We start from the raw sequence: 27,324 nt of genomic DNA, 5'->3' as shown, positions 1-27,324 counted from the left end.
TGGAATAGTGAACTTATTGACACGTTTGGTCCATCAGCTTTCATACCCGTACAGAGATTTTACTGTAGATTTGTTCAGGCAGACGGGTTTATATCTAATAAGACAGTTTCCTTTGTTTGTCCTCTTAATAATGGACTAAATGTTTGATAACCTTTGATGTCATAAATTTTTACGCGAGTAACAAGATTTTGCAGATGCTATTTTTAATTACTTTATAGTTTATAATTGGCAAACACTTTATGTAAACAAAATTCCACGCGTGTATCATGTATTAAAATAAAATTACTCTCTAAATACATGGGCCGATATGCAAAAAACACTCAAGTTAAGATATCCATGCGTAGTACTAATTTATCGTAGGACGTGTAGAAAAATCCGTCCGTTCGGAACAAAACTCGAGCAGTTTAACCCTGATCGTTTAAGATGTCTGCACGTTGATTTTATTTACAGTCAGATAGCCGAATTATAATTACTATCATTCATATATTTTGGGTATATTCGATAAATATTTTCTGTTAAAAATATCTAATTTCCCGCTTTTCTAGAAACGAGGTTTAGGTGTTTCCTATGAAGTTTGACAGGGGTCGTTTTAATGAAGCGTCTGGTAAATAAATGTGTTTAGACACTCTTACAGATTTTAAAACGCTTTTAACTAGTTTACGATTGTGTTATGCACAGTGTTGTGGTGTATTGTTTAAATTCAAATCATTATTTATTCATCTAGACCTCTTGAATGATTTTTCTAGTATATATCTTTGTTAACTCTTTGTGAATTAGTTTTATGAATGAAGCGGAATTTTTATTTATCAATTGTTTTCCAATCTTTTAAACACATTATTTTTACTGAATAAAAGGACGTTTACTTTGATGGGTTTTACATATAATCTTAATATTCATTTTCAAAAATCCTCCTTCTCCAATTCCGTCTCAATTGTCCCTTTGAGTTGAGTATACAAGGATTCTAGATTAATTTGAAAAAAATCGCCCCTTCCGAACATCCTAAGTTTGTCCCATATCAGGAAACTCAAATGTATAAATGAAAGAAGCATTAAACGAAAAAGCATGCTATAAATACATGCGACCAAAGATAAATATCTAAAGATAACAACGACGATTGATTTGATTTGATTTTGATTTTTGGTGTTTTAACGCCACTTTAAAGCACCGCTTTTGGGCTATTTCGTGGCGGCCAGTTTTTATTGGTGGAGGAAGCCGGAGTGCCCGGTGAAAACCACCGACCTTCGATAGGAAAACTGACAATCCTAGTCAATTAAGATTTGGAGTCGAGTGCACCCGCACGAGCGGGGTTCGAACTCACAACATCAGTGTTGACTGGCTAGTGATCACAGTAGTAACTACTTAGACCACTCGGCCACCGAGGCCCCTCAACTACGATTGACAACGGCTCACAAAACGTAAGACAAGCTATATATGTCTTTCTATGTCTGTCACGTGTCTTTCTGTGTTGTGATGTTACACTATTGTTTCAGAATAGGTTCGAAGGTTTGTACCTATCAAAACGTTTAAACCCCCTGCATTTGTTTGCACTTGACCTACTGACCTAAGTCAGGAATCTGATGTCGTTTGTTGAAACGGTTTATAAGTGTTTCTCGTTTCTCGTTTTTTAAATAGATTAGACCGTTGGTTTTCCCGTTTGAATGGTTTTACACTAGTCATTTTTATAGCTTGCTGTTCGGTGTGAGCCAAGGCCCCGTGTTGAAGACCGTACTTTGACCTATAATGGTTTGATTTTACTAATTGTGACTTGGATGGAGAGATGTCTCATTGGAAATCATACCACATCTTCTTATATATATGCTCTATGGTTGGGTTGTTGTCCCTTTGACACATTCCCCATTGCCATTCTCAATTTTATTTCATGTGAAAGGTGTGAGTGTTTTGTATCAAATTGAAGAAATTGCATATAACCATTGATGATTTCCATTAAAGAAACTCACAAAATGATTGATTTTATACCTTTTGAAAGTTATCAATGAACTGAAAATACTCAATGGAAATGTCTCAATATCAGTTTTATTCAGAAAATATCTTTTCATGCGAGATAGAGATAACAGGCCAAAACAATTACAGAAAATAATATATATATATATACATGTATATTAAAGTCAATTTCATAGGCAATCAAGAAACACAATCTTATAATTTTGAATTGTTAAAATATGTATAAGCTTGAAATATGAAGACATTAGTATTGTTTAACTTATTCAGGAAAAGATACCAGCAATGTAAACATGACCTCTCTGCCGTACATGTACATTGAAATAGTTTTTTTCCTACCTTTTTATGCCCCACCTACGATAGTAGAGGGGCATTATGTTTTCTGGTCTGTGCGTCCGTACGTTCGTTCGTTCGTTCGTCCGTCCGTCCGTCTGTACCGCTTCAGGTTAAAGTTTTTGGTCAAGGTAGTTTTTGATGTTGAAGTTGAAGTCCAATCAATTTGAAACTTAGTACACATGTTCCCCATGATATAATCTTTCTAATTTTAATGCAAAATTAAGTTTTGATAGTGCGAAGTTCAGGTTAAAGTTTTTGGTTAAAGTTTTTGGTCAAGGTAGTTTTTGATGAAGTTGATAACCAATCAACTTGAAACTTAGTACTCATGTTCCCTATGATATGATCTTTCTTATTTGAATGCCAAATTAAAGTTTTGACCCCAATTTCACGGTCCACTGAACATGGAAAATGATAGTGCGAATGGGACATCCGTGTACTATGGACACATTCTTGTTTTTGTTATCTTATGACGGTCCTACTTTTTATGCTGCTTAGAGAAGTATTCGGATGGAGAACACAATATAAAAAAAGGAGATGTGGTATGCTTATCAATGAGACAACTATCCACCAAAGTTCATATGAAGTGATTTTAAGCAATTATAAGCAACCGTACGACCTTCAACGATGACAAAAAACCCATACCGTATAAATAGTCGGCAATAAAAGGCCCCGACAAGCCAACATTATCATTGCCCATCAACAGTTTTACAATTTTTATCGACAGAAACGATTTTGTACCATTAATTAACATAAACTTCAAATAACAATACGTATATAAAAATTATCGTTGTGCTTCCAAAAAATGAACTAAAATTGTTCCGGCTCCTAAAGGATATGCAGATCATGCTTCATATATGGCACCCGTCATGTTGATTATTTATGAACAAATTCGATAAAAAATCTCATTCCGTGATGTAACATTCAAGGGAAACAGGACATGCAATACTCTAAGGAACATATAGGTGGTTATCTGTGACATAACTATTACTGAATTGTAACCAACGAGTGATTTTCTCTTAGTAGCTCTTGGCGTTGTCAGATTATTTTCGATCTATGAGTTTGACTGTCCCTTTGGTATCTTTCGCCCCTCTTTTTGAAAGGATAACTTTAATTATATTACGTGGAACCCATGGGTTAATAGCTTGCTTTTAATTATCAAGGAGATCCCATTAGTTGACAGGAGTCTATCTAGAAACATGATCATTTCTTGGTCTTCTCTCGACGGCAGTAAAATCGTATCCCAAAAAAAGGCCGTTGGACTGTTTTGGATGTATGAATTCACAGCCACGTCCGGTCAGAAAGAGAACGTTACTCCCGCCATGCCGGTGCTTTATCATGGTATGAACCCTTGCAACAACTCTGTGAGAGGACGGGCGTTGGTCAGTTACAAGGCCTAAAGTCTGTCCCTTTTCCATATACCTACATTTTCAATTTGCATTCCAAATTTCCAGCGATCATCCCGGTCTATCCCCTATTGCAGGACCTAACTATTGTATTTACTTTTAATTTGTCTCATCCTGATAATGCATGAAACATTTGTTCTGGACGTTAATCAAACAGCAATAAAGTTATCCCAGAAATTGTGTGAGGACATACAAGCTCTGAAATATCGTATAAAATGGAAGCTATACAAGCTATATACAAGAGCTGCTAAAATATTTTTGCAAAGAAATGAAAAGTTTGGTAGATGCCATCATCTCTGTTATGTCAAGTTTTTGTTTGAAATCGACCATCATGGTCAATTTCTAAATGTTTAAGTCAAGATGAGAGACAAACTTAACTGTACAGTGCTATCCTTTGTTTCAAGTTCGATGCGATAGATCAGATCGATGCGTTCGACGAAGTCACCATCATCTACATAGCGGAATGTAAATATAATTCGAAGATTCTGAATGAAATTTAACTCGTATGAATAGAAAAATAGTCGACAAGCAGAAACGCAGTTGATTCCCATATAATGCCTATTGCTTGTCGAAAAGATGTCCCCCAAAGTAACAAATATGTTGTCAATGAAAATAATCAAGCATCTTGAAAAAAGCAGCTTCAGAAAATTTCTGTATGAATATATAGAGTAGTTTTTTTTTACAATACGTTGATTAATTGTTCATTGCTAAATGTTCAGTGGCAAATAGTTCATGTGTATTTAGGACGATGACCATGAGCAATGGTAGGATATGCAAGGTTCTGGTCGACAGGGATGGCGGACGGGAATTTTGGACTGTCATTGGAAAATAATGGTATGTTACGTACGAACCCCTTCTTTAACGTGCAAACAGCAGCACTCGTTTACACAAAGCATCGGATTACATAGATATAAGAAGATGTAGTATGACTGCCAATGAGACAACTCTCCATCCAAGTCACAATTTGTAAAAGTAAACCATTATAGGTCAAAGTACGGTCTTCAACACGGAGCCTTGGTTCACATCGAACAGCAAGCTATAAAGGGCCCCAAAAATAAGTAGTGTAAAACCATTCAAACGGGAAAACCAACTGTCTAATCTTTTTAAAAAACCACACCAACAAACGACAACCACTCAACATCAAGTTCCTGTCCTCATTCCGCACTACCGCAAGGTTTTTACTACCGGAACGAGAAGTACCAAAGAGGACAATATATATATAAATCCCGGTCAACCCTTGGGGTCTTTTACCAAGTATGATTTATTCCTCCCTGAAACCAGATATCTGTATCTATAAAAAATTCGTAAGGGTTCCGCGGAACCCAGTGTCTCGCCTACTTTTGCTGTTAATCACAGGCTCAACAAAAATGAGGAAAAAAACTAATAAAAATATTCCTCTCTATACTATCTTTTGATTGTAAGTAGCTTCTGTCCAAGTTTGGTAAAAATCCAGGATAGTTTATGAATCTAATAAATGTTTTAAAAACTTAAACTGCAGACTGTATGTAATGTTAACTGGAAGAAAAACTAAGTCCATTTATAAGTAAAACACGGAAAAAATGGAACAAAATTTTAACAAAATTGCCTTCTAGATACTAGCTTTTAATCATAAACAAGCTTCTGTCCAAGTTTGGTACAAATCCAGGATAGTTTAAGAAAGTTGTTAAAATTTTAAAAACTTTAACCACAGAGTGAATGTAATGTTAACTGGCAGAAAAACTAAGTCCATTTATAAGTAAAATACGGAAAAAATGGAATTTTTTTTTTACAAACTTTACTTCTGGATACTATCTTAATATGATCATAAACAAGCTTCTTTCCAAGTTTGGTAGAAATCCAGGATAGTTTAAGAAAGATATTAAAATTTCAAAAACTTTAACCACAGAGTGAATGTAATGTTTCCTGGCAGAAAAACTAAGTCCATTTATAAGTAAAATACGGAAAAAATGGAATATTATTTTTACAAAATTTACTTTTGAATATTATCTTATGATCATAAACAAGCTTCTGTCCAAGTTTGGTAGACATCCAGGATAGTTTAAGAAAGTTATTAATATTTCAAAAACTTTAACCACAGAGTGAATATTTGTGGACGCCGTCGACGACGACGACGCCGACGGAATGTAGGATCGCTATGTCTCGCTTTTTCGACAAAAGTCGAAGGCTCGACAAAAAGAAGATGTGGTATGATTGCCAATGAGACAACTCTCCACAAGAGACCAAAATTTTATAAAGGATCAATACAAAAAATGTAGATTCCTTGTCTAAACCTGTATACTGTAGAATACGTTATGATATTATAAAATGTATTTTAGAATATAATTTATTTGTTTTTACATCGACTTTCTCAGCCTAGTAGACATATTTCCTTTTAGTTTATTCATACATGGTGCAAAAATCAATAAAAGAAAGAGAAAAAATGTATAGAATATACATTTATATTATTTATTATCTAAACAGCCGTCTACATTGGTAAATATATTAAAAAAACTTTACATTGTTTAGATTATATGTCGATTTTCTGAATTTGAAGATAAACGACTGTCAAGAGTTCAAATTATTATGTAATAATTTAACACGTCCCATTAAGCTAATTGATAAGGAACGCCACGATCTTAATGTGATGAAAGTTTGATAATAGAGTACTATGGGCGTCCTTTGATCCTTTATCAGAAAATGCACCCTACTACGAAACATTTGTTCTTGCGGATGTGAAAATATCTGCCAGATTTTACATTAGAGTTTAAATTAGGGCAAGGAGCTCATATAACCAGTTTAGTTATTTTACTTCCATGGTTAGGGTAAAAAACTAAAAAAACTAAAAAGTCAAGCGTTGATAAAATAAATAATAATAATCTTTATTGTCATATAAACAAATTAAACATGTTTGTGACAAACTGAAAAAAAACCTAACATACACTCATACATATAATATATATGTATATATCAATTGTTGCAAGTATATAATATAGTGAAAAAATCAAAATACAAATTACAACATATTAATATACCACAAAAATTTTAACCATCGGTAAATCAAGAGTCCCCTGTCCTCAGTTCCATTGACTGTTTTAAAAACGAGCCTAAACTTTGTACCTGTTCCATTGACTGTTTTAAAAACAAGCCTAAACTTTGTACCTGTTGAAAATTTTATTGATTGAGTATGTATTGTAGTTTTTGTTTGTTAGTGCAACTCATAAAGTCAGTATTTTGAGAAGCAATTTCAGAGAAGTAATCATTTCTTACATGTTTATTTGTTTCGCAATGAAAGAAGGAGTGAAATTCATCATGTTTAACTTTAATAGGGCAAAAATAAAAATTAATTTTAACATGGAAAGCGGTGGAGCTAATTTCCTCTAAATTTCTTTCTACTAAGACCATTATAAAAAGTTCTCCGTTATTTGAAAAGTCATACATGTAGTGTCAAATGAATACTTTTAGATTTAAACATGTAATTTTTTTACATATTTTCGCACACGTGATTATCTTATTATTGAAATTTCTTAACATGGCACAAGACTTCAATTTTTACAGATATTTGCAAATTTTTAGTATTTATTAAAAATTGATCTGTTGGACACCCATAAGCAATTTAAATCGCAGGAGAGTTTTAAACTCCTTATTTGATAATAATTGATAAACTTAAGTTATGACCTTTATATACAGACCTTTATATTTTAGAAACTTTTGGAAATTTGGATCTCAGATTTGAATAGATACCTAGACCATGGAAGTATTATATTTATATATTACTTCCATACATAGACACTGCATTTGGAAAGGTTCAGAGTTGTTTGAATTTGAAAAAATATTCTTGGTATCCATTCGTTAGGCTAGCATTAAGTACACAGCTTGAGGTTATGGACTAAGTATATTTTGCCTTCCAATAAAATAGACTTGTGGTTAAAGCCTATACTTAATTTTCACTTATGTTGTATATGTTGTACACTTGTATTGTGCATTGTTATATAAATCATATGTGCCTTATCCAATGAATAATTAGGATTTGGACACGTTACATGTAGTACAACAAATACAGGGGAAATTGGCCGTACCTCTGTAAAATTTCAGATCCTTTAACTTTTGCTTTATCTTAATCTTGAACTCTGCTTTAATACATAAGGCCAATGTATACCAAATCGTATATGCCACATCTGTCTATATCATAGAAACTGTGATTGGTAAACAAACATAGCTGTTATGATTACACAAAAGATTCCATTGAACCACATTTGCATCTTCCTTTCTATGATACTAAAAGAGGAAATATACATGAACATACAAAGACACATAATAACGATTTCTCGATTTCTACAGATTGGATTGAGCTGCGAATGCCCATATGTTACGACATTTCATAGATCCGTCACCCATTTTGTCTGAAAATGATAAACCACTTAAAAAAGGGGGAAGGGCTAGTTAGCCAACATTTGGACTGTTACTTTTAAAAAGTCTATGCACTTAACAAATATGCAATTCAATAAGGGGGACCGTCCCCCTGCCCCCTCCACTTCCTCATCTGCCCACTGTCGTAATCGAAATGTCACTTCATTGGAGTCGGTGTTGACGAAGTCTTCTGTGTCTTCATTATAAACAAACCTGAATGATACAATGGCATACCTTCTCTTGTATTAACGATATTATTTCAGATCACCGAAATTAAAATGGTTTATTCAATATTTTGGGCAACAAATACAGTATATCTGTTTTCAGGAATAGGCGCACAATTAGGGTTCTCAGAAGTGCAGTATCAAAAAAGTGAAGAAAAATGTTTGCGCAATCATGTCTTGAAAATGGTTCAAACTGAGATAAAATCATTTTACCCGTAAGCGAAAAGAATCGTAAATGTATGATGAGTTATTGTTATTAAAGTTGTATTGAAATTAAACTTATGTGAATTAAAAACTTAAAAACTGCAAGCTGTCAAATTATAAATCGATTATCAAAGTCTATAGATGAGTTAACGCACATCAGCAAGATCAAAATATCGATGAACAATTAGTTGTTTGCTGGCTTTAATGCCACTTTCATTACGCTTGGCTTTCCATGTCAATCAAGACTAATTTGTAGAGAAAGCCAGAGAGAACCACTGGCCTTCGACAGGAAAATAAAGAACCGTCTGTCTATTTTTAAAGATCTAAGCCGAACACGCTTTGCCGAAGAAAAAAAAACAAAGTTTTGACACGCTAGTGGCCATTAAAGTACTACGTATACAACTCGATGATCAAGTTCCCTTCACATATCGACAGTTCCAGTTTTCTTATGATAAATGAATATTCTATATCATACTCTTTGAAATGGATAGGGTTTGTTGAATTGGTTCGTCCTGGATATATCTGTAATACTTGCCACTGAACGACGAAATGATCTATTAACCATTTATAGGAATTGCGAAATTGTACTCTTTCAACTGGGAGTAAGACTAATTGTTTATTGAATTTTGATTATCAATATCATTTCCTACGTACTGTTAAGGGGATGACCATGTTATTGTTGGAGGAGAGGGGGCAGTATATGATTTTCGGGAAGAGAATATAAATTTTCCCCTTTTGCGAAGCCGGCTATTTTATTTTTTTTTATCTAAAATGGTCTTTTTTCAGAGACATGTATAACAAGGCCAGAAGACTCATGAAATAATCCCCCTCCAAGAATATCAAATGGTCGTTCACATATAAACAAAGCCGGAAAATCTTTATTATTTTTTATACATATTGATAGAGAAAATTGATTAAGAGATTTTTAGATAGCTGCATGCGTAACATCAACAAACAACAAACAGTATACTCTAATGTTAATGCGAAATGTTTTAGAAGATACTCTGATTTATGTAGACCGACACACTGAGTTGATATTTTAAAATGATGACTCCGTTATTAGTCCAAAAAAGAACTCAATGTTTAATATTTTGTCAAGACTTAGTCTTTGCTCTTATAACTACAAATACCATTTGTAAAGTCTTTGGTTTTTTTCCGACTTGGACAAACCCACAACCTCAACGCCTGTACCTGGGACAAATACACGCTCTTGGGGAGCTACCATTTTGATTTTTATGGGGGGGGGGGGGGGGGCCAGGATGAAAAATTTTTGTCCTGTCTATTTATTTTTCCCTCTTTTCGGTCCTGCCTTTTTATTTTTCACTCTATTCGGTCCTGCCTTTTTATTTTTCACTCTATTCGGTCCTGCCTTTTTATTTTTCACTCTATTCGGTCCTGCCTTTTTTTTTCAGTTTATCCTGACTTTTGTTTTTACATAAATTGTCATCCTGCCTTTTTTTTTTGCAAATAATCTCATCCTGCTTTTTTTACTCAAACATTCTGTCCTGCCTATTTTTTTCAAATTTTATCCTAGCCCCCCATAAAAATCAAAGGGTAGCTCCCTTACCGTGAAACTACCGATGTGGTAATACAAGAAAAAAATCTAGAGTTAAATAGAACTTAAATCAAAAGCAACAACAGTTGTATAGGATATTCCATGTAAAAATACTTTCATTTATAACCGCCCTTTCAAAGAAGGTAGGCCTATTGTGTGTGCCATTCTACCTGTGTGGAAGTGCTATTGTAAAAAACAACTTTTCTTTTGAAGAAGACCTACGACATACGATGATGTTCGGCTTAATTGTCATCATGACTAGTACAAAATGTATATTACCTTTAAGTTCGGTCTCAATGTCAAAATATCAATGTCGCATTATTCGTATTGATGTTACCTATCCGAATAAAGTCCTTTGACTTAACCTTTGTGACTTGATGTTAAATGAGTTGGTGTAATTTTTTGTCAATCTTACTTATTCATGATATTGGTTCTCTAAAAAAAGTTATCGGTTTCGAACTGTGTGTTCGTGTGACATTAAATAAAAAAAGAAAAAGATTTCAGGTTTGAAGGTTAGAAAATTTTCATACAATAACAACTTGAACTAATTTTAGCCAGACTATTAAATTCTGTGGTATTTGACAACCTGGGTGTAGAGAATATACGGAGAAATGCACAACGTCAAAATGTAATAATGGGATGGAAATTGAAATTGTGTTTTCGTCATCGGTTGTTATAAACTGACTACTAAAACTTTCAAATAGTTGTGCAAGTTTGTCTAGTTTTCTATTACGAAACAAAAACATTCACACCTCGACTTTCACGTATGATATTAAAAAAGGAGCGGATGCTTCGCATGCTCAATTCAAAATAATTATCCCTGAAACACTTTTCGCACAAACTTAATCTTACATGACACAAACATACAGATTCAAGCAGGCTTCAAAGATTCGTTGATGGGTAAAATAGATACACATCTAGCATACTCGACAACACTATAGCTTTTTTGTTGATTTTATAGCAAGAAAATCCCAAAGGATCAATGTTTTAAAAAAAGGCCTATATTTTGTTTTATAATTTCCCACTTATTCTTCTTTCATTTAGAAAACAATCGAAACTAGGTGCGTAAAGGAACGACCATTGAACTTCCAAGGGGGTCCGGGTGGGGGGGGGGGGGGGGGTTAAAAAATTATTCTGAATGAAAATTCACCCCATGCCTTATATTTATAGTGTTAGATTTGAAAAAAAAATATTCTGGTTGATCGCGTCAAAGATTGAAGCTTGAAAAAATATTAAACATCAACAGTAAAATCATATCAATCTGATATGTTACTCTTCTGTTGTAAAATTCTAGGGGGCGATTTTTTTTCTTGATTTTATTCTTGGCTTTATGAGAGAAGTAAGCGGTCTATGTATATATATATATATATATATATATATATATATATATATATATATATATATACAAGTCTAAATTGAAAACAATGTTCAAACCTATGATTGCGTTGGATAAAAACCGCAATTTTTATACGTGTGCATGCAAAACAAATTTCTTGTTAGAGGGGTCTAAATACAGCACAAACAACATTTTCCAAAAGAACAAAAAGTGAAAAAGTATATTTCAACAAAACGCATTTGACTAACAGGTCGAACAACTGATGTTCTTAAATCCTGCTGACTGCCATTGGCGATTGCCAAATAAACGGATCACCAGATATAACAAAATGGATCTTATAATAATTTATTACCAAACAGAAAACCATAATCTTGCGGAAAAGATGGTATACCGCAAACATGAGGTGCATAAATGTGTACACCATATCCGGATTTCGACAATTAATGTCTCTTCAGTGATGTTAGGAATCGAAACGGTATTTGGAAGGCCATATAATTTACCTCAATTTAGGATAGACTCTTGAATTTTGAAAGAGTCGAAATAGGATGAACGGATCATATAAACCCGAAGGCAAATATAATACAAGCCAAAACGAAAAAATATAACCAAGTCTAAATTGAAAACAACGTTCAAACCTATGATTGCGTTTGATAAAAACCGCAATTTTTATACGTGTGCATGCAAAACAAATTTCTTGGTAGAGGGGTCTTAATACAGCACAAACAACATTTTCCAAAAGACCAAAAAAGTGAAAAGGTATATTTTAACAAAACGCATTTGACTAGCAGGTCGAACAACTGATGTTCTTAAACCCTGCTGACTGCCATTGGCGATTGCCAAATAAACGGATCACCAGATGTAACAAAATGGATCTTATTATAATTTATTACCAAACAGAAAACAATAATCTTGCGGAAAAGATGGTATACGCTTTTTCGCGCTTTAGAACCGTTCTAGCAAAAATAAGTGAGTTTTCAGAATGAGGCTTTTTGTAAGGAGAAACTTCTATCCAACATATCTTCTTTTTATGGACAGTCCAAATAATATTATGACATAAACACATTTTATATTACAAGTATGATTACAATCATTAATCACGAACATTGATTCAGATATTATTTATAGTAAGAACAATTAGAAACAAGCACATAACGTATGTTTTATGTCAGATAAGTTTTGAGCAGTCATTGTCCTAAATCCGACATCGGCGATTGTAACACCACTGTCCAAGTTAAGCGGATTGTTGACATGTTTAAACCGGTTCTAAGGCTTGTAAGTTCCTGTCCCAAGTCATTAGCCAGTAATTCAGTAGTTTCGCTTAATTGTAATTGTTTTTATTTAATTACTTTTAATTGATGGCTTACTTTCAATATATACAATGTATGAGATTAGCTCATTGGTGACGGTCATGCGGTGAACCCATGTATGTTGGTCTCAGGTGGATTTATGTATCATCCTAATTCTTATACAAATCGGTTTTATTTTAATTGTGAGAAAATAAAAATCTATAGAAGACAATATAATGTTTAACATATCATCTTGTCAACATAACCATTACACTGAGATTTCCCTATAATCATGGTCATATTTGTATTGATATCATGGACAGATTGTCACTAAAACTTGTATAAGGAAATCTGTTTGCAACTACAGTAAATGTATTAGCAGATACGACATAAATAAAATAATATATCGAAAATAAAAAAAGAAAAAAGGAAAAAAGAATGCATTTTTTCATTCCGTAGTGGTTGCTTCATATTTTCATTTCTCTTCTGCTTCTTAACACAAAGATTGGCCAGACTGTTCCAATTGTATTATTTACATAAATAAATACTAGATATATAATTTGTTTAGAAAATAGCCATGCCCTTAATATTTTTCAGTATTTTACATCTTTTTATTTTTTTAACCTTGATCATATATTACAAAATCTTGTATGTGCTGGCGTTGTTGTGCTAGTAAATAGAAAGAGGTAAACGGTACATTAACCAATTAGATAATACATGTAACTTGTATTTATGAATAACCAAATAAAAAGTTGCTGTAAATGCAGCGCAGTTAGTTCCCCCTGAACACATCTTTTGCAATCAAAGGGAGATAAACTGTACGAACATAAGAATACAATTTAGGATTCATAATGCTACATGTTTATATTGTTTAATGTCTATCGTTTTGTCATTAATATGCCTGTCTGTCTGTCTGTTTGTTTGTTTTGTTTTGGTTTTGTATTGGTTTGTTTATTTAGTAAGAATCCTATTGTTTGGATTTTAAACTAATAAAATTCGTATTCTTATTCTTACTGTGCAAAACCAGTACTATATATGTCTAGTTGTAGATGTATGCTAAACAATTACAATATAAAATAAATTTATTGCAAAATTCAAAAACCCTGACTATACTGATAATGCAAATGAATATAGATAATAACGAATATACGAATGATAAATACCTGATTAAACAGTTTACTAGCATAATACAGCATATTTGATGTATATAAAAATAAGGAGATGTGGTATATTTGCCGATGAGACAACTAAGTTTAAACTATCCACCAATGTTCAGATGAAGTGGATTTAAATTATATGCAACCGTACAGAACGTCCTTCAACGATGAGAAAAACCCTATACCGTATAGTCGGCTACAAAAAGCCCCGACATGAAAACTATGAAACAATTAAATTGAGAAAACTAAAAGCCTTATTTCTTAATAACCCTCGAAAATGTTAAATTATGTACGAGGAATATAGGAATTTGCAATGTAAAAGAAGTTATATATATTATGATGGAAAAGGGAGTAAAGAATTATGATCAATTACTTGAAATCTGACCCCCCAAAAAATAGTTTTCTTTAATAAATGATTCATTAGCCGATATATCCAACCTGAGATTAATCTACTGTACAACACTAGTACTGTTGTCTCTGATCATACTACTCAAAGGTCTATACAAAAAGTAATGTCACAGTAACTTTCCTCGTAATCCGATAATTCAGTGAACAAAGAAAAAAAAAAATTAGAATAACTTGAATATAAAAAACTAATGCTATATTTTTTTTAAAAACTTGAGTAGAAATATTATACTTTCTCAAACATATATTTTTTCAAACGTAATTAGAAACATGTTTTATATGAAATTAAGTATTATCTGAAACTAATTTGCTTTGAACTACTCCTAACTATATGTATACTATAAAAATAAATCTCATTAAAGATAGAGTTAAATGTGATTTAACTAGACTTTAAATTGCAAATAAACATAGCAGAATAAATTCTCATAAATAAGAAGTAGAAAATATTTTAAATTCGCGTTATTCGTTATTAAACTCCAACTGCAAAACTTTCAATAAATTCTGATAAACTTGAAATATATTGTATTGTAAATGTACTTTAATGTGAATTAATTTTCAAATCCAAGCAATTCAGTAATTTCCGACAAACTTGTAGTAGAATTTACCTTAAATTTCAAGTATATTTCTAAACTTAAGTAAAAAGGAATTTATTGAAAAAATAAATGTTAGTAAACGCATGCGTTCATGCAGTGTTATACATTTAGATTACGTAAATGTAGTGATCATAAAGAATTAAAGTCCGTAGTAAATGCAAGCAGACTTAAACATTATTCAAATCCGAGAAATCATAGAGCAGAAAGACCTGGTGAAGGTTTAGAAAAATTAAATGCTTCTGATAGAAAAACAGAAAATAATGCAAAAAGTAATGATTCTCATACTGCTGAAGAGCAGGATTTACCTTCAAAGGAGGTTCACCAGGTAAACGATACACAAAATAAAAATCGAGACCAAAATATAAAGGATAGTGGAAATGACGAATTAATAGATACTATAGACGAAAATGAAATATATTTTCCAGTAGATAAATTACTAAAGATAAATAAACATAATGGTATACGTCATTTCTATGTTAAATGGTTGGATGGTTCCAAAACTTGGGAACCAGAACAGAATTTACCTGAAACAGTAATTGAAGATTATTTTGTAACGCATACTCAGCAAGGTAAAGTAAGAAAACGTAAAAAGCCATCATTTATCAGAAAAGTTGAAAATAAACCTGAACATAAATAGTTACATAATAAGAGCATTTTCAAAATTGTAATTCTACTAGTGTACAGTATGCTGTCCAACTTCATAGCTATATTTGTTTTTTTTTGAGTTTTTTTTCCTAGTCGAAACCTGCACAAAATTTCGTGGATTGGTCTACTTTCTTTAACAGATTAGTCTGTTGTTTGATTGTACTAGAGTTTTGTGCCTGATCAACACACTACTCAAAAATGACTAAATCCACCCATTTTTTTTTCATTTTAGGACAACCATGGACAGCTACACTATACTGGTTGTTGATTTTGATAATGTCTCTTGTAACAATATGTTCATCAATTAACTAGCATCACATTTAAATGCATTGCAAAAACAAAGTATAAAAATGGCAAATGCGTTAAGTCAACATGGATCTCATCTTTCATCTTACATGACAACATCAAACAGACGCATGGACAATATTCAATTCGAAGTAATGAAAAATTATTATGCAATTGGTAATATTACAAAACATTTTCAGTCTACTATTACAAATATTGAAACTCATATTTTAGATTTGACAAATTTACTAAATATGCAAAGTTATAAAGCTTCATCCATATCAAGTGAAATAAATACAGTTATATCATCTTTGCAGAGTTTGATCGAAGGAAAATTAACACCTGTTTTAATCCCCATGTATTCTTTGCACAAAGCTATACAGGACATCGACAATATATTATCAACAAATTACTCAAGATTTGCTTTAGTAAATAAAGAACCTCAATGGTACTATCAGCATGCCACATTTCATTTTGAAACAAATATCGATACAAATAGTGTTTATATAACAATTAAATTTCCAATTTCCCCTGAAAAGGAACCTCTCAAGCTGTATGAAATAATTTCTTTGCCAGTTCCAATAAATGCTACTTCATCTCATGCAACAATGTTGTTAAATTTACCACAATATTTAGCTATTACTTCACACCAACAATACTATGTCACAATGGAAAAGGCAAATTTGGCAACTTGTAAAAAACATGGCACTTATTTATGCAGTTTCAACAAAGCTCTTACGCCAGTAACACAAATGTCTTGTGTCATGGGCTTATTTGCGAATGATAAGTCAGTAGTAAACAAATTTTGTGATTTTCGTTTCTTGGAAAATCACTTGTCACCCACTGCTATTGAATTATCAGCAACATCTGTTTTAATTTATAACAGTTTTAATCTAGTAATTGATTGTCCAAGATATCAGGATATTAAACATGGATGTTCCATGTGTGTCATAACTTTATCTTGTCAATGTTCAATAACAACTTAACACTGGTATTTTCCTCCAAGACTTGTTAAATGTCATAAACAATTAAATAAAACGAAAGTTTTTCATCCAATTAATTTAGCTTTACTACAACAATTTTTTAATGAGTCTAAATTAATTTCTCTGGCAGCAGATTCTGTGTTTTCTAAACAAGTAAATGTTTTATTACCAATGTTTAATATGTATAATCATTCTTTTCAAGAAAGAGTTGTAGCTGACCAAAAATTACATTTAAACATGAAAAAAATGGTTCAAGCTGCTAAAAATGATGAACAAATCTTCCAATCTTTAACTGAACCTTTATTAGAAGGAGAAATAAATGTCAAATCTGTTTGGCCCGATACAAATGGAATTTTAATATTATGTACATTGGGTCTTACAATTTTAACCACAATAGCATGTGTTTTTTCTATGATGAAGATACGGAAATTATCTACAACTTTATTAATTTTACAGCAAACATCACATGTTCGTTCGGAAGAATTACCTTCATTTGTATATTCAAAACCATCAAATAAAATTCAAAAATCAACAATTCCATCTATTAGTTCAATTTTAGAATGGGATCATTTAATTCTTGCGTTGCTTATATGTACAATTATAATACTTATCTTTATTCTGTTCATCATAGTAAGACGACGAAATAAAGGAACTACAGTTTTATTAGAATTAACGTCGGGTAAACATTGTGTTATTATTCCACTAATTTACCTGCCTTTGTGCCCATCATTCTTAAAAATTGAACCCCCTTTTCATATTTCTAATATTTCATTATCAAATTTTTCATCTTGTAATTTAAAGACAGACTGGACGGGATTTAAAATTAAAAAAGTTCTAAACGAGCAATCCTTGGAAATACAAAATGTTGTTAATCTATCATGGATTAACTGGTATAAAACATCAAAGGTACTAAAGCATCCTTATATGGCATACATTTTATTGCAACATGATGGGTTGCTGACACCATTACCAGATATTAAGGTTCAGGACAACATACGGTATTTTAAAAATGATAACTGATTATATTAAATTTCTTTTTGACTTATTTCATATCTATTTTTAATATTTTCAGGGTTATTTAAGTTGAAGATGGGCACCATTATTTGTTCATCAATCCCAAAATATGTTAAAGATATTAATGGGTGCACAACACAGGCATTTCCTGGTGCCACAATTGCAAGGTTGAGTGATTATGTATCGTCCAATAGAATAAATCTCAAAAATAAAGATTTTGTCATTGTTCATGTAGGGTCTAATAATATTGCACAAAACCATTCAGTTGACATGATTATTTCCTATTATAGTGATTTGATACATAATATTCAAATTAAAAGCAAAGCGAAAATTATAATTACTTCCATCTTACCACGGTTAATAGATCACAATAGTACGACAGAAAATGTAAGAATAGTAAATTCACAGTTAAAAAAGTTATGTGTCAAACGAAATATTCAATTTTCAAATATTTATAGATCCTTTTTATGTAACAACTTACCAGATGCTTCTTTGTATGCCCCAAGAGATGGATTACATTTGAATTTAATGGAACTTCACTTTTACGCAAGAAGTTCATTAATATAATTCGCCATTTGAGTTTAGAATGTTAATATTCATATGCATATATATATATATATATCTATACAAATTTTTAGTGTGTTGAAATATTTGTAGTTGCCCTAATTGTCTGTTTTTCTTCTTTAGGGAAATCTCATCCAGAACACGATGTTATTTTCCAATGTTACTGTTCCAGATCTGCATACATTTGGAACGGATATCAGCCCTATTCCTAACAACCCACATATGTTGTTTGGAAACGCAATTTTATTTTTTTTTAAGAATAAAAACAGATATTTTTCTTTTATATGTTTCAATTTGTTTGTACATATTCATTTCAATTATTTGTGTTGTTGATTTGTCTTTTTCCCCAAAATTTTGGAGCTCCAAAATTAAATGGAGTGTGGGAGTATTATTATAGAGAAGTTTTCATTAAATATTCTTCAAAGTTTGAAATATAATGTATACATAGTTTAGTTGCACTTGTCCATAGATAAATGTCCATGTATAAAGTTTTATAGACCATGTACAAATTTAGCCAGTGGGGTTTATGATGTAAGTAAACACTCTATTCAGATTACTAAATGACCATGTTACGTAAACCCCATTACACATGTTACTTTTAAGTGTATTGGGAAGGTTAAGAGTTTAAATAAGGGTAATTCAACGGTCACTTCAAAGATGCAAAATTTTAGTACCGACGTTTATTACTTTATTTGATTAATGGGATAATTTCTCCGGGTACTATATAAACAAGTTTGTTCAGTTGGTGTACTATCTGTGTATTCCAACTGAACAGAACTTTGTGTTTTTATTTTAAAGGTTAGTAGACTTTACACATTTTTTGGAACGACTTAATCATTTAAACTGGGAAAGTATTTATGGGTAAAAGTTTATTTTTAAATTCATTTATTTTTATACATGTACTTTTATTTTAAGAAAAGTGACAACATTAGTTTTCTATTTTCATGCTTAGAATACAATTTAATGAAAAGTATTACTATTGATTTAATTTTCAAATATATTCAAGTATTTTATGTATTTTGTGTATATTAAATCTATGTATTGTTTTTAAAGTTCAAAATCAAATTTAACATATTATTTAAAGTTTATAAAATGAAATACTAATTAGATTTATTTTTCAGGTAACTTAATACTTAATTCATTTTCAGGAAATGAACAATATACATGAACAATAATTTTTAATGGAAAGCTTAAATTATTCAATGTGATTTGATTTATTTACAATTTTATTGCATTTGTTAATTATTACTATGGTAATTTGTATTTCAATTTGATGTGTAGTATTGTACAATAATAAACAAAAAGATCTGTGTATTCCAACTGAACAGAACTTTGTGTTTTTATTTTAAAGGTAACCGGACAATTTCAGAAACCCTAGTGGTATGATAAAGTCCTAAAATAACACGAACAGCATACAAATGACTTGTCAGCCACATACACATACGAGTTTCATCCGACCTCCCTCTACACCAAGTCGAGTATAGTCTCACCCCAAACAATACCAAAACTAAGTATAAAACTATTTACGAAAACACGAGTTGTGTTTTTATGTAATATTGTCGTTAAGTTGATTTTAGCCGACTTTCCATTGTGCCTATCCTTGGGAAAGCCTTGGACAGGCGCGAATTCCTATCTATGAGGATTTTGATTTTGAGGATACTGATTTTGAGTATAATTATTTTGTTGGTTTTGATGTTGCCAGTATTGATTTTGTGGATATTGATTGTACCTCTTAGCTTTTCTACATACTTGTTCAAAGTGACCCTTAACTTTACAAAACCGACAAATTGAATTTTGTGCAGGGCATGATTGTCTATTTAAACAGTACCTACCACATCCTTGACACGATGAACTCGGTGGACGCTGGTAGTTCCGTTGCTGGAAATTGGTTTTCGGTCGTTGGGGATAGTTTTGTCTTTGGTACGGTCCATTTGATTGGTTATTGTTGTGGGCCTGTATGGCTGACATTTCGGCGACGCTACTGCTAAGTTTGTCCGTCAACATGGCAAACAGTCTGTCCTCCATACTGGCTATGTTGGCTACCTGCAAAGTCAGATTTTCAATAGGCTTTGCCGTCGTCATCTGGACCGTTTTCTCCGCAATCGAGGCTGCTGCCAAAAACTGTTGATGGGTCTTTGGTACTTGAGGCATTACTATTGCTGCGAGATCTGGCCTCAATCCTCCAACTAGCATACTCACCAGGATGGCTTCTGGAACGTTGCTGTCGGAAGTTTGTGCCAGAATTCTATTGATGTAGTCGACCGATTCAGACTGATTTTGCTTTATGTGCTGGAGGCTGTATTCTAAGTTTCGTCTTTGGAATCTCCAAAAACGCCTCCTTCAGACGTTGCAGGTTCCTACGAACGCCTTCCTCCAGCGAATAAAACCAGTCTTGAACAGTGCTGGATACATGCAGTGGGAACACGCCAACTGTGTCGCTATCCGTGTACCTGAACAAGGTGCAATACTGGATGAAGAGACTCCAAAACTTGATAGGATTTTCGCCTCTTCCCTCGAACCTCTGCAGGGTCACGTTTCCCATATGTTTTGGTCCCCGAGATTCAGGTTGGGACGCCTGTGGTACTTGCGGGTGTAATTGGTTTAGCTGCATTTGCAGTTGAAGCTGCCGTTCTAAGTTTTGCACATGCAACTTTAACTGCTGTTTTTCCGGGTCTTCTTGTGACGGGTGTTGCTGCCGCATAGGCACTTGGTCAGGCGTGGAATTGTTTGGCGGCTGTGCCAACGGCTGCAATAACCTTTCAGTCAATCGACGGGTTCTATCAATCAGGGACGTGCCTTTGTCAGGTGTAGTCCCCCCTGACGCGTCATTTTCTACTGTGGCTTTTGTCTCCGATAACGGACTAGGGTTGGTTGGCAATAAGTTAATGGACTCCGGTGTCGTTGATTTCACCGGTGTTACTGGGATTTTTGATAAATCAGTTTCAGTTTTCTTGCTCCTAAGAAGATAATCGTTCATAGTGTCTCTGTTTCTATAATTGACAGGAGTTGACATGCTTGTTAGGTTTTGTTGAAATTTCGGGACTTTCGGTCCTCCACCAAAATTATCAGGACTATTATTGTCTCGTAAGTGTTCTAGACGGACCTGTAACTTTGCCGTAGTTTGGCTTTGGGTGGGACTGTTTTGGCTGTGAATAATAGAAATGAAGTTTCTAATATTTTAATATGCCGCAACACCGAAGTCATGTATTACAATTAACAATACATAATAATATATACAAACATAACAAATATAGATAAAGAATAATTGAAGAAGTTTCCATAATGTATATATAAATAAGCGGTTGACCTTATGAGGTTAACATCTTAAATTATGTAAATAAGTTGTCCATTTAAACTTGATAATAGAAAGAGAATTTATGTTCTAGTCTATTTAATTAAATCTTGCATTTATTGTTTATCTGATATTGACACAACTTTGCATAAACATTTAAACCAAGTAATTTAATGATTTGAATTAACTTTGCTTTTGAATAAATGATAATATAAAAATACTTTATCTTTATCGAGTACTCAGTTTACTGCTTAAAACTTAAATAAAATAGTTCAACTAACCTGTGAATAATAGAAATGAAGTTTCTAATATTTTAATATGCCGCAACACCGAAGTGCCTAGCGTTGGGCGAAACAGGTTTATATAGTACTTTCGTTAGCAATAAACTGAGGCCCATTTAAGTTATTTGTTTAATACTTTTGCTAACAGTTTATAATTATTTCTTGATAAATTTCCTTCTTTTCTCCTCACATTTTTGTTGTTGGAAACACCCAACTGACCGCTATTTAATATACATGGATTTCACGTATTTTGTTTGATGTCTTATTTAATTATTCGTAACTGGATAAAGTTCAATTCATATATCAATTGAATTATCTGTGTATTCGATATGACCGAAGAAAAGTTGCATAACGAACTTGTAAAGTGTTTAACTTAGCTTGAGGCTTGACATGTTATATTGATCTTTAACAACATTTATCTATAGTGACCGTTATAACGTAACTTACTTTATTAAGTATATTTACAAATAAATTTAATCAATTCTTTACAACTTTAATTTTAAGTCGCTTTAATGTAAAATATTCTCAAATTATGGATTGTCCGTTTTACCAAAAATAAAGTAAAATTTATTTCCTCACAGATACTCATACTTCAATATTAAGAATGTTTAATGATTATAGGTTGCATTTCTGTAAATGCAATTTCCCATAGGAACTCCATTTACGGCTAAAACTATACCACTTTTACTATGAAGTTTCGGGAAAGATTATTCCTAGAATGGAAAGTTGATATTTACTACATTTTTATTCAAAGGTCAAAACATAGTTTCGTGCGGCATATTTTCAACATTTATATGCCCTGAACTTCTAAGAGTTTAAACGTATACTAAAATTCTGCACTACCCCTCCCTTCATTCTGTGTCTTACTGAGAATTCAATTCCACCGCCTACCATGTGCATTTATAATGGTAACATTCCCAAGTTATGTCTCTATGAGATGAAACATAGAGATCATATCTGGGAATCAGTACGTAAGCAAAACAAAATAACTATGAATATTATATATCTCCCCAAAAGAGGCGTGGTTTGTGAAACAGCTGTATTTAAAAAGTGCGACCTATACTAACATCTATTCAAATAGAAATCTCTTGAAAAACACTTGTTCTGCAAACAATACTTATTTATCAGAATCATAGCCTTAAAAATCTTTGTATATACTCTAACTTTTCATTGATTGATTGGTTGGCGTTTGCTTTACGCCGCCTTAGCGCAAAAAAAAGCTACATCGCGGTGAGAGCTAATTCGAACATTTAACAATTTAAAGTATATTTTTAAAATTAGACAAAAGGTCCTTCAGTATACTAAAACTCGAGTCCAAAGCAAAAATGTTTATTTACAAATAAATTTCAACACTAAGATAAGGTGATAAAAATTAAAATCATTTTCAATTTATACAACATTTGTATATATTCATCAATAAAAGTTCACTATTTTTACATCAAATGGTCAGTTTAGAAATCTTGTCACACCAATATCATCTCTTACCATATATCTATCATAATTTAGCTAATATATGTAATATATGAACCCGAAGTGTTTAAACACAGCCATAATTTCAAAAGTTGTATGTATGAAGTTATCAGTCTCATGTATGCATTCACTAAAAGTTTTAGAATTTGATTGCTTACATCTGTTTTTACATACTTTTGAAGCACAGTTATTGTTTTCTTTACAAAAGACCTTTGTAATAATAAAATCATAGCATTTACAGTTTAGATTATCTGTTTTATGACCAAGGGGGTACGCATTTTTCTCTATTTTTTTTATAATAACTACACCAAAACTGTAGGAAAAAATGATATCCACAATCACACAGAAACACTGAAGAAAATTATAATGGAATTTTACCAGAAACTCTAAACAGGATAGCTAGCTCCGATAACATTAGCATTGTTTCTTAATGTTGCAGGTTAGATAAAGCTAAGGGGGATCATACAAGCGTTTAGGGAAGACAAAAATATTTCAGGATAGTACCCTGCAGAGGAATAAGAGTCAACAAAAACAGTAAGTTCTTTAAATATATGTGTGTATTTTAATGGCGTTGTTGTGGTGTTGTTTTAATATAATTTCAATATACTAATATTTTATATGATTAAACCAGGTTAAATCCACCATTTTCTACAGAAGAAAATGCCTGTTCCAAGTCAGGAATATGACAGTTGTTATCCATTCGTTTGATGTGTTTGAGCTTTTGATTATGGACTTTCCGTTTTGAATTTTCCTCGGAGTTCGGTATATTTGTTATTTTACTTTCGATTATAAATTATTAATGGTGACGTCACACAGGTAGCTGGAAAATAACTTTGTCATTATTTGTACGAAATGTTAGAATTGTGTGGAGTTTTCCAAACGTTGTATTCTTTGGCGGTACATCTTGAAAATAAAGATGATGTTAGTAAGTTGTCTTGCATGAAAACAAAGAATTCTTCATCGGACGGCAAATTAAATCGTACATGATGCACAACGTTACACAGGTAGACAGAAAAAAGATTGTCATTGCTATTACTTCGTCTCAATCATGCCGCAACCTTCTCCCCTAGATAGATTTCAATGGTAGATATACTTTCAAGTTTGTCAATTTTATGAAAAGAAATAAAACATGGAAGAGTTATGTTTGCACGTGGAACTGTTAAATGTAACCGATTTTGAAAAGAAATATATTCTACAACTCGACTTAATTTATTGTGAAATAAAATTCATTGATTGATGCGTCTCGAAATTTGACTCGGAAAACTTGTTTAATTGGTAAACGGACAGAAAGTCACAAATTTAATAGGACAAAAAGTCGCAGGACAAAGAGTCACACATAGTTTGTGGACATTTGTTTGAATATGTAAGTGAAAGATCTTTATTTTTTTCTTTTTATATCAAAAATGTAACAGTTTAGGAAATTGTTCATTAACCTTGAAAATGAAATCATGCTAAGGATATATTTCTTTGCGCCATGAAGCTGTTTAAGTACAAAGCCAATTTGACATTTTACATGTTGCGGCATCTAGGGAGGTGGTATCTGAGCTGGTTGTGCTAACTGCATATGTTGTATCTGAGATGGTTGAAGTAACTAAGCTTGAGAATTTTGCTGGTTTTGAGGTGGTTGAATATATATAAAATAATATAAAATAACATTATAAATATTAATTAAGATATTGATGAACGGTTACTAAGGTACTAGTTTGTGACCTATAGCTTAACATAATTTTGTTGACGTAAGTTGACCATATTGACCATTGTCCAAAGTTTGTGACCTGTTTTTTTAATCTTTGATTTTTAACCAAAGATTACGTAATATCAGAAAGTTAATTTGACCCACGTGAAGTTTCTTGAACTAAAAACTGGACATGAAAGTTTGGCCTTTAAAGTATATATCAGTTAAACAATAATTTACTATAAAATATTTTTCAAAGTAGATTTTACATGTATTAATTAGTAAACTATATAAAATCAAATAAACTACATTTTTCTATTACAATAATATGGTAAACTTACGTCAACAATTTTAATTATGTTAAGCTATAGGGCACAAACTAGTCCCTTAGTAACCGTTCATCAATATCTTAATTAATATTTGTAATGTTATTTTATGCTATTTTATATATATTCTAAGTTGTATATTGTTTTATATTATAGTTAGGAAAATATTAATAAATATATTTTGAAACATATTTTGGTAATATCAAAAGCAGAGATTAAAGAAAAACTAATCTTTTATATATCTTGTACAGTCTAAATTTCTCCGACCTTATTTCCTTAATCTATAACAGAACCTACCTATTGTATTTATTGTGAACTTGTTCTCGTCCTGAATATGCATGAAATATTTGCCACTGGACGTTAAGCAACCAACAATCAATCAATTTATATATCTTGTAGTTATGGCGTGGTTCTGGACCATATCTATATTTGGACTTATTTATTTGATTTAGAAATTGTTGACTAAGAATAATAGATTAATGGTCACTATGACACTCAGAAATTAATATATAAAGAAATCAAGTCGCTATAACATTAATAGCGAGTTTCTTGATTTTCTAGGTGAGTCTCTCGGTTCTGAAAATAATTTAGATTTAAAATTATTTTCCTTTTTATTTTACTTTGGAAAAATAAGACAAAGTTTATAAATAACTAATATTTTAATTTGAAAAGGTTTAATTTAATAGTAATTATTATTATTATTATATTATATTTAATTTGAATTGTTGTAGTATTTAATTATTGTTTTCAATTTATTTTAACTTTAAAATTTGTACTGTGAAATTAGATTGTAATTATTAATATGTTCTCTTCATTAAATTAATAGCAAGTTACTTGAACTAAAAACTGGACATGAAAGTTTGGCCTTTAAAGTATATATCGTTAAACAATAATTTACTATTAAATATTTTTCACAGTAGATTGTACATGTATTAATTAGTAAACTATATAAAATCAAATAAACTACATTTTTCTATTACAATAGAAACCTCTAAACATGAAAAAGTAACACATTATATATACTGATAGTTTTTATTTTATGTTAATCTCATCTGCGGATCCATTTAGATGTTTCCTAATTTTTCTCCTCCATCACTAATTGCAAATAAAACATAACACATGTTGACAAAGTAATTTCTCTCAACCTGCTGGATCTCCGACATATAATTAGACAAGTTGTAATCAAAGATGTTATAGACAAAACCGAAAGATAAAAAGAATCGGTAAAAATACTTGTGCTTATTTTTATTTATTGACAGAATAGAAAGTCGCTTAAACATTTCTTTTCCTGTTTAATAAATATGCTTGACCAGTTTATTTATTTAATTGAACTGACTTTTGGAGTTAGCTGTTAGTTGACATTAAAATTGTCTCAGGTTAGAACTTTTGTTTTTTAATTTCTTTGTTTAGAATGAGTTTTGTTTGACATGTAAAACTACAACAATAAGCCCCTTTATAACCTCATCAGCGGCCTCGATGGCCGAGTGGTCTAAGTAGTTACTACTGTAATCACTAGCCAGTCAACACTGAGGTTGTGAGTTCGAACCCCGCTCGTGCGGGTGCACTTGACTCCAATCTTAATTGACTAGGATTGTCAGTTTTCCTATCGAAGGTCGGTGGTTTTCTCCGGGCACTCTGGCTTCCTCCACCATGGCCGCCACGAAATAGCACAAAAGCGGTGCTTAAAAATGGCGTTAAAACACCAAAAATCAAAAAATCAAATTATAACCTCATCAAGATGGATCCAGGATGTCTTTTGTGGCTATGACGTGCTATTATGTGTTATAAATTAATGATAGTTAATTCCGAGTCGAGTATAAAATAGTGTAAAACTTGTAAATATATTTTAGATTTTCATTTCATATGGTGGTCTTTTTTATGATTTCTGCGTATGAATATAAAAACGATTACACATACGGATATAAACGATTATTGCTGGAACGAT

At 31.9% G+C, this 27,324-nt stretch overlaps 1 pseudogene; it reads left to right on the top strand.

Moving 5' to 3' along the window:
* The first annotated feature begins 15,961 nt into the window (after positions 1 to 15,961).
* On the top strand, positions 15,962 to 19,224 carry LOC127721618 (uncharacterized; annotated as a pseudogene).
* Positions 19,225 to 27,324: the final 8,100 nt, after the last annotated feature.

Source organism: Mytilus californianus, unplaced genomic scaffold, assembly GCF_021869535.1.
Source record: "Mytilus californianus isolate M0D057914Y unplaced genomic scaffold, xbMytCali1.0.p SCAF_12, whole genome shotgun sequence".
NCBI classification, from domain to species: Eukaryota; Metazoa; Mollusca; class Bivalvia; order Mytilida; family Mytilidae; genus Mytilus; species Mytilus californianus.
Note: the sequence above shows the minus strand (reverse complement) of the source record. Positions and strands in the feature narration are given on the sequence as shown.